At 49.3% G+C, this 8,410-nt stretch overlaps 1 pseudogene; it reads right to left on the reverse strand.

Annotated features, from left to right (window-relative positions):
• Window positions 1–201: 201 nt before the first annotated feature.
• Window positions 202–3,161, reverse strand: LOC103895504 (annotated as a pseudogene).
• Window positions 3,162–8,410: the final 5,249 nt, after the last annotated feature.

Raw genomic sequence — 8,410 nt, forward strand, 5'->3', positions numbered from 1 at the left:
GGAGTGAGCGAGTGGCTGTGTGGTGCTCAGTTGCCAACTGAGGTTAAACCACGACAGGACCCAAAACCCCCACCATTTTAAATCTCTTGACTCATCATTTTCATCCTCAGTGCCCCTGTCCCATGACAGTAAGATTGCTAAGTAACCTAACCCTTAATGAGATGTGGCACCTACAATGACATTATGACATTTCTTATTTGGTCAGCCAAAATCACAGGGAAAGGTGCCTACCATGTTCAAGTTGTTCTCGTTAAATCCACCAACGAGGAAAAGTCTGTCTGCGCAGACCCTGTCAAGCAGCCAGCAGCTGCACACCCTGGCAAGTGCTGCTGTCTGCTCCCGTCCCAGCAGAGCTCCTTTCCTTCCAAAAATCACCTGCCATGGGACATGGACATGACGGGTTGGTCCCTGCCCAGGACTGATGCCACTGGGGTAGCCAGCCTGGCAACTCAGGAGGATCGGTGGGTTTTCCTGTCCCTTGGAGGGGGAGAGCCGGGCATATTAAATCCTCCCTCACAGGATGCCTCCCCATTTCCCCACGGATCCCAACAGCACTGACCCAGCAGTGGGGTGGGAGGTCAGGGGGAGGTTTGCCGCAGTGGCACAAGCAACTGCTTCCTGATTTTGGCTATCGGTTATTAACTGCATAACTAATTAGGATGAGAAAACCAGAACACAACGCTTACTTACCTTAATTATTGCACCAGGAAGATAGAAAAGACTTAATACTGGACCTTTACCCATATGTAAAGTGTAGGCAGGATCCACCACAAAGAACATTTTGAAACTCTCAGCCAGCTATGGCATGCTTGAAAACGCTATGAAACCTGAAAAAAAAACCCACAGGAGACTGCAGAGGTCCTACAAGCAACTGCCATGTGGATCCAAGCACATGAATCCCCTCCTTGCATCCCAGATCCCCTGTTTGAGACACAGGGTCTGAACAAAATGAAGCTGCAGTGCTCCTGGATGTCAGCACAGCCCAGGACGGCTGGGCAAGACATAGCAAACCTCTCCCATGCAGAAGGACCAAGAAGCCAGGTAGGAAAAGTGGCTGCATGGGCCAACGCAGCCCTGTCCCCAGCAGTCTTCAGTTTGGGACAGATATTGATGCCCCTCTCCCGTGGCATCCTGGCGCCCCGCTCCTCCTCCTCACTCACCCAGAGACTTGCCCTGAGTGCATGTTGTGGCCAACGTAGAACAGTTTCTCCTGCCTGGTTTGCCTTAGGATGAAGCCCACCATGGCGGGGAGGTCGTACACAGCCATCTCGTGGAAGCTGGGGAGCAAGGGGAGAAGCTGGAGGAGGTGCCCATCTCCCAGCCTCCCATGGACATCAGGTGGTCGGTGCTGGCAGCCCAGAATCCCAGCCCTATCCTTGGTGGCATTCTCACCTGAAATCCCAAAACTCCTCTTGGTCGACAGAAAGGTTCAGGTGCTGTTGGGACCAGCTGTTCCCCCGGCTGTTTCCGATCCAGACATTGTACCCCGTGTCCATGAGGATGAAGCCCAGGCTGCTGTTGGGGAAATTGGAAACCCAATTGCTACCATCTAAAACCAAGCCATGCTGGAGCAACACAGGTAACCTGGATCCTCGAAATGAGAGAAAAAAAAAGAAAAGGTTGTTTGATGGGAGTACCCGGGAATGGGAAAGGAGCTGCCTTCACCTCCAACCCATGGGAGTGTGATATTTTCATATCATGATTGGAAAGTCTTCTGCAGGGGAGAAAGTAGCTTCCCCTGCAGTTTCTTCTCTCTGCTGATGCTTTTTCTCCTCCATTTTGAAATATTTTTGCCACCCCTGGCGCTAAACTATCAGGAAACCTTGACCCATGGCAGGGGATTTGCTCTGGGGAAGGAGCCACCACAGCCCTCCTTCTCCAGGTGCTGGGGCTCGCTGGGTCATGCTGCCCTGTCCCGGACACAGCAAAACACAATGCGGAGCTTCTGCATCCCCAGGTCCAGCTCAAGGCCGCTCCCTCCCCACCAGTGCCCAGAGAAAAGCACGTTTGCCTCCCAGGAGGACCCACATCTCTTCCTGTCCCCGTTCCTCACAGCACAAACTCCAGTCACATCCCTCTTTCTGCAAAGACAATCCTCATTTTGCCTAGATGATCCTTGTTTTGCCTAGATCCTCATTTTGCCTTCTCTGCTCAGGAGGAGGGGACCTGCCAAGCCTCGCTTCGGGGTGATGAGTGCCTCTGCTTCCAGCCTCCTCTCCGCCACCAGGAATCCGGTTCACAGCCAGGAGGTAGCCATCGTCCGTCAGGACTTGGTGGTCCTCGCTGCGATATCCGTGGAAATGGATTATCTGGCTCTGCAAGGAGAGAAACCAGTGGGGAAAACGGTGGGTGGGTTTGACTTTACTCCCGGCAGACCTTGTCCAAAGCATGACATACATCAGAGGGCAAGTTGGCCCTGGAGAAGGCAGAGCTCAACCGGCACTGTTGTGTTTCTTGGCTGTGCCGAATGAGGCAATCCTCAAAAACTCAATATATTAATAGAGCTCAGCTGGGTAGGAAGTTCCCCAACATCGGGTACTGCCCCTTTGCTTGATGCAGCGAGGGAAAGCCAGGGTGAGAAAGACACAGCCTCCTGGGAAAGGTGCTACCTGTCTGGAGGGACAGTGAGGAGCAAGCAGTGAGCAGAGATGCTGCATGCAAGGAAGATGCTCAGACTCTTTCGCTGCCCCCTCAAAAGTCCTTTCCACCTGTGGAGTGGCAAGACATGGGACTTGGCAATCTGACCCTCTCCAAGAGACCTGAAGAGGTTCTCATTGTGGAAGAGCCACTCTGAAAGGCATGGAGGGTATCTGGAGCCCTGGGGACACCCCAGAGGCCAAACTGTTCCCCTTGCAGGTGGCAGCAAGGGGGTGACACAAGTGACAAAGAGGCAATGCAGTGACTAGCTGGCTCAGTGCAGCCCAGTGGGATGTGCCCAGACCCCCCTGGCTCCCCATGGGTGCAGACACCAGGGTAAGGGATGGGGAGAGCCTGATTGGTCCCTTGGGGAGGACTTTGGGTCCACCCCATGGAGAAGCCTGGACCCCATCAGCACTTACGATGTTCATGAACTGCTCGGGGTTGTCATGGCTCACTCCCGTGCATGCGATGGTGTCGCCCAGCCCCTAGGCCAGGCACAGGGCCACCAGCAGCCGCCACATCTCGCGTCTCCGCAGCACCTGGGGGATAACAGGGTTGGCATGAGAAGGATGGTGGGTGCACCGGAGGCACGAGCTAACGCCGTACAGCTCCGGCACTGCTGGCAGCGCTGCCAAAGCCTGATGCTGCAATATGGCATGGGCATTTCCATCCCAAACCGTGCCAGCTGCAGTGCCATATGGGACCCTCTACCTGGCACCGGGTGCTCGACAGCATCCTGCAGCTCTGGCTGAAGCCAGCCAAGCAGGAGCACCCAGTGGCACGTGAGTGGTGAGAGCTGGGGGTCCCCAGGGGATGCAGGGGATAAGCAAGGGCAGGAGGCAGCAGAGAAAATGGAAAGAGGCCACATCTGGCCTGGAGGGCTCTGAACGGGGCACAGCTGGCAAAGGTCAAAGTAGTAGGAGACAGTACTCACCAGAGCCTCCTTGCTGCACTGAGTAAAGTTCAAAACCTGGTGATTTTCTGCTGATAAAATGTGCAAGAGGAGCTCGGAGGGGTTGAGCCCTTTCCCACCTCATAAATCCACCTGGTTATCCCTCTCCAGTCACATTGTTTCTTGCCAAGCTTTTCTTGCTCATCCCGTTTAGCTTCTTAGTGTTTAAATGAAAAAAAAATCAAGACGAGTAAATTCCGGCAACTCTATTTACCTTGGAGGGGTTAACTTGTTAATGGCTCTCTGCAACCAATATAATTTTTTTTCCCCTATATTTGTGCAGCATTAAACAGGGCAGGAATTCATAGCGCTGCGACTTAGCAGACTCTAAGTCTTAGCAGACTGCATAGCGCAGACTCTGGGGACAGCTGACAACTCTGGTTGCCTGAAAGCAGCCTGTACACATCCAGTGTGGCTAACATGGACCAGAGCTACCTGGCTGCTGAGCCTCACAGCATCTGCAGAGGAGTACCTGCAGAAGGCGTTTCTCTTTCTTTGAGTATGTGTGTGGGCATGTGCACAGAAATAGATCCAAGAGCATGTGCAAACTTGCCACAAATTCAGTAATAAAAAATGGAGAAAGAAGCTTCAGAAACAGAAGAACCAGCTAAATTATGTTTAATAATAAGGTGAACAGGGGACCTTGAACAATGTCACTAGCCAGAAGCAGTGCTGAGACATGTTTCCAGAGCCCACCAAAAATGGTAGAAGACCATCTCATTTTCTGGGTTCTACCTTACCAACGGGACTATTCAGAGATAAATCCTGCAATTGCCAAAGCCATTAATTTGTCGGCTTGTAGCAGCAGAGTAGCCCAGCACCAGGTATGGATGAGTCCTCTGTATATGCCCTTCACCTTGCCGAGTGGTGCAAGCAAAGGTTTGAGAGCTCCACCTTTTATGCTGGGGGTGGGAACGGCAGAGTATTGCAATTTGAATAGATAAAGTTGACACCAAGAAGATGATGACCTGGGTCAACAGGGAGTCCCTCTTGGTATCGCCCAGTGACCAGAACTGAGCTATTTCTATCTTATCAGCAACTCCAGGTCTCGGGAGAAAAACCTCGGCATGAAAACCTGACTAAAGAGGTGAACAATCAGAAACAGCAACTCAGGAAGGTCAAAGGTTTCCAAGGAACAGACACCAGCATCTCCCCACCTCACTGATAATTGCCCAGCCAGCAGAGCCACTCATCAGTGCCTGCATCAGGTGTGGTGAGCACATTCGTGCTTAGCCTAGCAGCATGCTAGCCCCATCTATTTATTACACGTGCTCGCCAGTAGGTAAAATAGTTGTTTGCCTGTGGAGTTGTGCATTATTCTGCCTGCAAGTCTCTGCACACGGTAAAAGATGCCCACAGTGATCCAAAGAGCAGAAGGTTTTAGGTCCTCCAATCCAAAGAAAACAAAAATTCTGACAGTCTGGGTGGATTAAGACTCGGTGAGATTAATTTGCAAACTCTGCATCCCTTGCCTTTTAACAGAGAGTAAAATATGTTTAAAGGATAAAGCATTGCTCTCTAACCCAAACTGACGTCAGCCAAACAGCTTGTGGGACTGGAAAGCTGGTCTTAAAGCACTGATTGCCATAAGGCATCTGGTGGTGCCACCACCAGCCGCATTGTGGATCTCTGCAAGACACTGTGCTTAATTTAGAGCGTGCAGCTCAGTGTTTGCAAAGGTATAACAACCTCTGACCTGTATCTGAATAGTAAAAGGAGAAGAATTAACTTCAGGAAGCATCAAAGTCAATCTGTCAATAGCTTGCCTAATAAAAGGTTGATAAGAGTAAGAAATTGGTATGCAGGATTGGAGGCTGTTGCCATTGGTTTGCAACATAATGCTGAGTGAGGCTAATGAGGACAAATCACACATATACTTAAGACTGCACCTTCAGATAACACACTTCAGGTTCCTCTTTCAAGTGAAATGAAGTCAGGCTCATGTTATTTCATCCACAAAATGATGAGAACTCGGAGAAAGTCCTAACCACCGTTTTATATTGCTTCCCAAATTGGGATCTTTCACAAAGAATGAATTTGATGCACCAAACTAGAGAAGCTCAGGAACCAAGGACTAGCAGGTCCGGCTGTCACCAGTGCCACTTCAAACCCAGCTATAAACTTGCTGAGCTCCACCCAAAAGACCAGCCTGGAGATTTTTTGCCCCCCTGCTCTTACAGAGCCTGCAGTGGGACCTGCCTTTTGACACAGGAGCTGGGATTTCCAGCCCAAACCTGAAAATGGCCGATTTCTAGTCATGTGCTCATGGGCCCATCTTGGGCTTTCACCAGTATTGTGGTTTGACCTCTTTAATTATTTAGAATTAAAAAAATAGGGTGAGGGTGTATTTCTTCCCACATGGGTCCTAATCACCAATGTATGGACAGCTGTCAAAAACAGTGGGCAGCTCGTGATCCATATGAAGAGGTAAAAATACTGGGGAATATATTGGCCTTACAACAGATTACTATAGATTCATGTTGTGAGTTACTAGTTAGGAGGCAGATTGAGGGGATTAAGGAGTTCTTAACCTGTGCACTAGCAGACCTGCTCAACAGACCCTCCAGGCTGATTAATTTACTGCTGAAATGAGCAAAACCCAATCCATCATTAATACAGAGGAGACAGAAAATGACCTACAATCAACATCAATTGCAATTTCCCTCCAATCCTTACCATGCTTGATGACACAAACATTTTTGCTTTGGGAAAACATCTCCACAGCAGTCATGGTTTTGCGGGATGCTGCATGTGCAGGGGAGTATATATCCCTCGGATGCTACTGAAGCTACCTCCATCTCAGGAGGAAGCTCTTCACTATCACTTGACATGTATCGTGAAGGACATCTCATTTGCCTGAACAAACATTTCACTCACCTTTTAACTGGTGTGATTTTAAAGGGATTTACATTCAGGCTCTTGTCTTCAGATGGACCTGTCTTCAGACCACCACCTGTTTCACCCAGTTTCAACTAGGCCCAGCTCTTCTTTTGTGGGATAACGATTCTGTGGCACGAGACACGTCTGATTATTTCAGAGCACTGAATGCTCATGAGAAGAGCAGTATCTTCCTCAATTTCTCCATCAGTCTACTTTGACCGATTACAAATACTGAAGTCTCTGAGGGCTTCTTGGGTGAATGCTCCAAAGCATGGTTCATTTCTTTTTCGTGCCCAGAATGTTTCCAGGGAAAGTTTGTTGCATCTATATGCAACAAAATACAGCAAGGAAATGCTGCCTCAGTCAATATGCTTTAAATTAACTGGCAATCAGGACTTGCCCTGGTGGCTATATCCGAGACAAGGCGATTTGCCTGTGCACCCATATCTCTGAAGTGTTTGCTGTTAAGAGAAGTAAGGAAAAAACATCATTGTCCTTAAAGTCAGAGATTTCCAGGTCATCTCAAAAAAGCTAGTTTTCCAGGCCATGAGAAATTTGGGGGGATATAGAAATCACAGCAGCAATGGGATGGATTACCAGTTTCCCTCCTTCTCATTTCTCTCCAGCCTCCAACCGTTGTCTGGTTCTTCCCAACATATCTTGTCAATACTGGGACATCATTTTCCAGACACAATTTTTTTTCCCCCAACTTCTTTGGTGTTTCTGAATAAGAAAGTACAAATACAAATGTATTTAACACCTGCAAATATCTGCTTTCTCAAGTGCATGTTCTGGCTATGGTAAAAAATGAATAAATAAAAAAATAGCCAGCTATCACTTTTGTTCACAGCTGTTAAAAAAAATCAGAAGTGAAATCCTAGAGACTGGAAAGATCCCTGGTGAAGGAGTAGAAAGCTGGGAACTGGTGAGAAGACATAAGGGAAGACGTGAGTAGAGAAGTAAGAGGAAATACTAACTGTGAAATTCGTGTTGTGCCTGGCATTGTGCCTGTGCCTTGTCTGAACTGTGATACCCCTGTCATTCTCCAGTGGTAGAAAGAAACCCAAAGGGCTGAGGTTTGACCTCTCATAACACTCATGATTTTCTCTCTCCCCTGGCAGTCTTCAGACTTCAACCTTGCCTTTTGCCTTCTGGCTGTTTCATTCCTGATACTGATATAATTTCAGTGCATAAAAGGTGGAATGGGGACAACAGCATCTTTGTTCCTTTTTAATTTCTGGTTTGGGTATGCCATGACCTTTGGGTAAAATGCATGTTTAGCATGAGGAATTTTGCTTGTGAAAATACGTGCCTCTGTGTCACCTTTTGTATGAAACCACTGAATTAGCCGATGCGTGCCCTCAAAAAGGATGTCCCGGCCCCATGCTACCTGGCCCTGGGGCTCCTTCTCCATCAGTCATGGTGTCCTCGTCCCAGCGATGAGAGCACCCCACCCTGCAGCCCACGGCTGCACCCCGGAGGCACCGCGCACACTGGTCCTGGTGCCAACCATCACAGAAATGGTTTAATGAAGAGGGTGTTGGCTGGTAAACCCGCCGGTGCTTGAACAAGATCAACTGGCTTGTATAAGATTTCACAGCCTGTCTTAACCCCCTTTGTGTGTCTTGGGTCGGAGCTGGTGGCTCCTAGGAGGAGAAGGACAGCAAGAGGTGGTATTGCTTCTGCTCCTGGAGGACATGCCAGGAGGACAACCCAGGCAGGGTCTGGGGACATGACATGGTGTTTAACATGGAAACAGACCACTGCTTTCCCAAACCTTTGCCGGAGGCATTGCAGGGTGGAACAAGTGGCAGCCCTTGTGGGTTAAGACCAAGATGGGAAAGAGAAAGGGAGACCTGTGGGTCCAGGAGGATAGGGCTAGGACCTCCCTGACCACCCCACCAGCTGGTGTTGACAGGAGACCAGTGCCGAGACTGT

This window comes from Aptenodytes forsteri, unplaced genomic scaffold (genome assembly GCF_000699145.1).
Source record: "Aptenodytes forsteri isolate BGI_AS27 unplaced genomic scaffold, ASM69914v1 Scaffold320, whole genome shotgun sequence".
Classification (NCBI taxonomy): Eukaryota; Metazoa; Chordata; class Aves; order Sphenisciformes; family Spheniscidae; genus Aptenodytes; species Aptenodytes forsteri.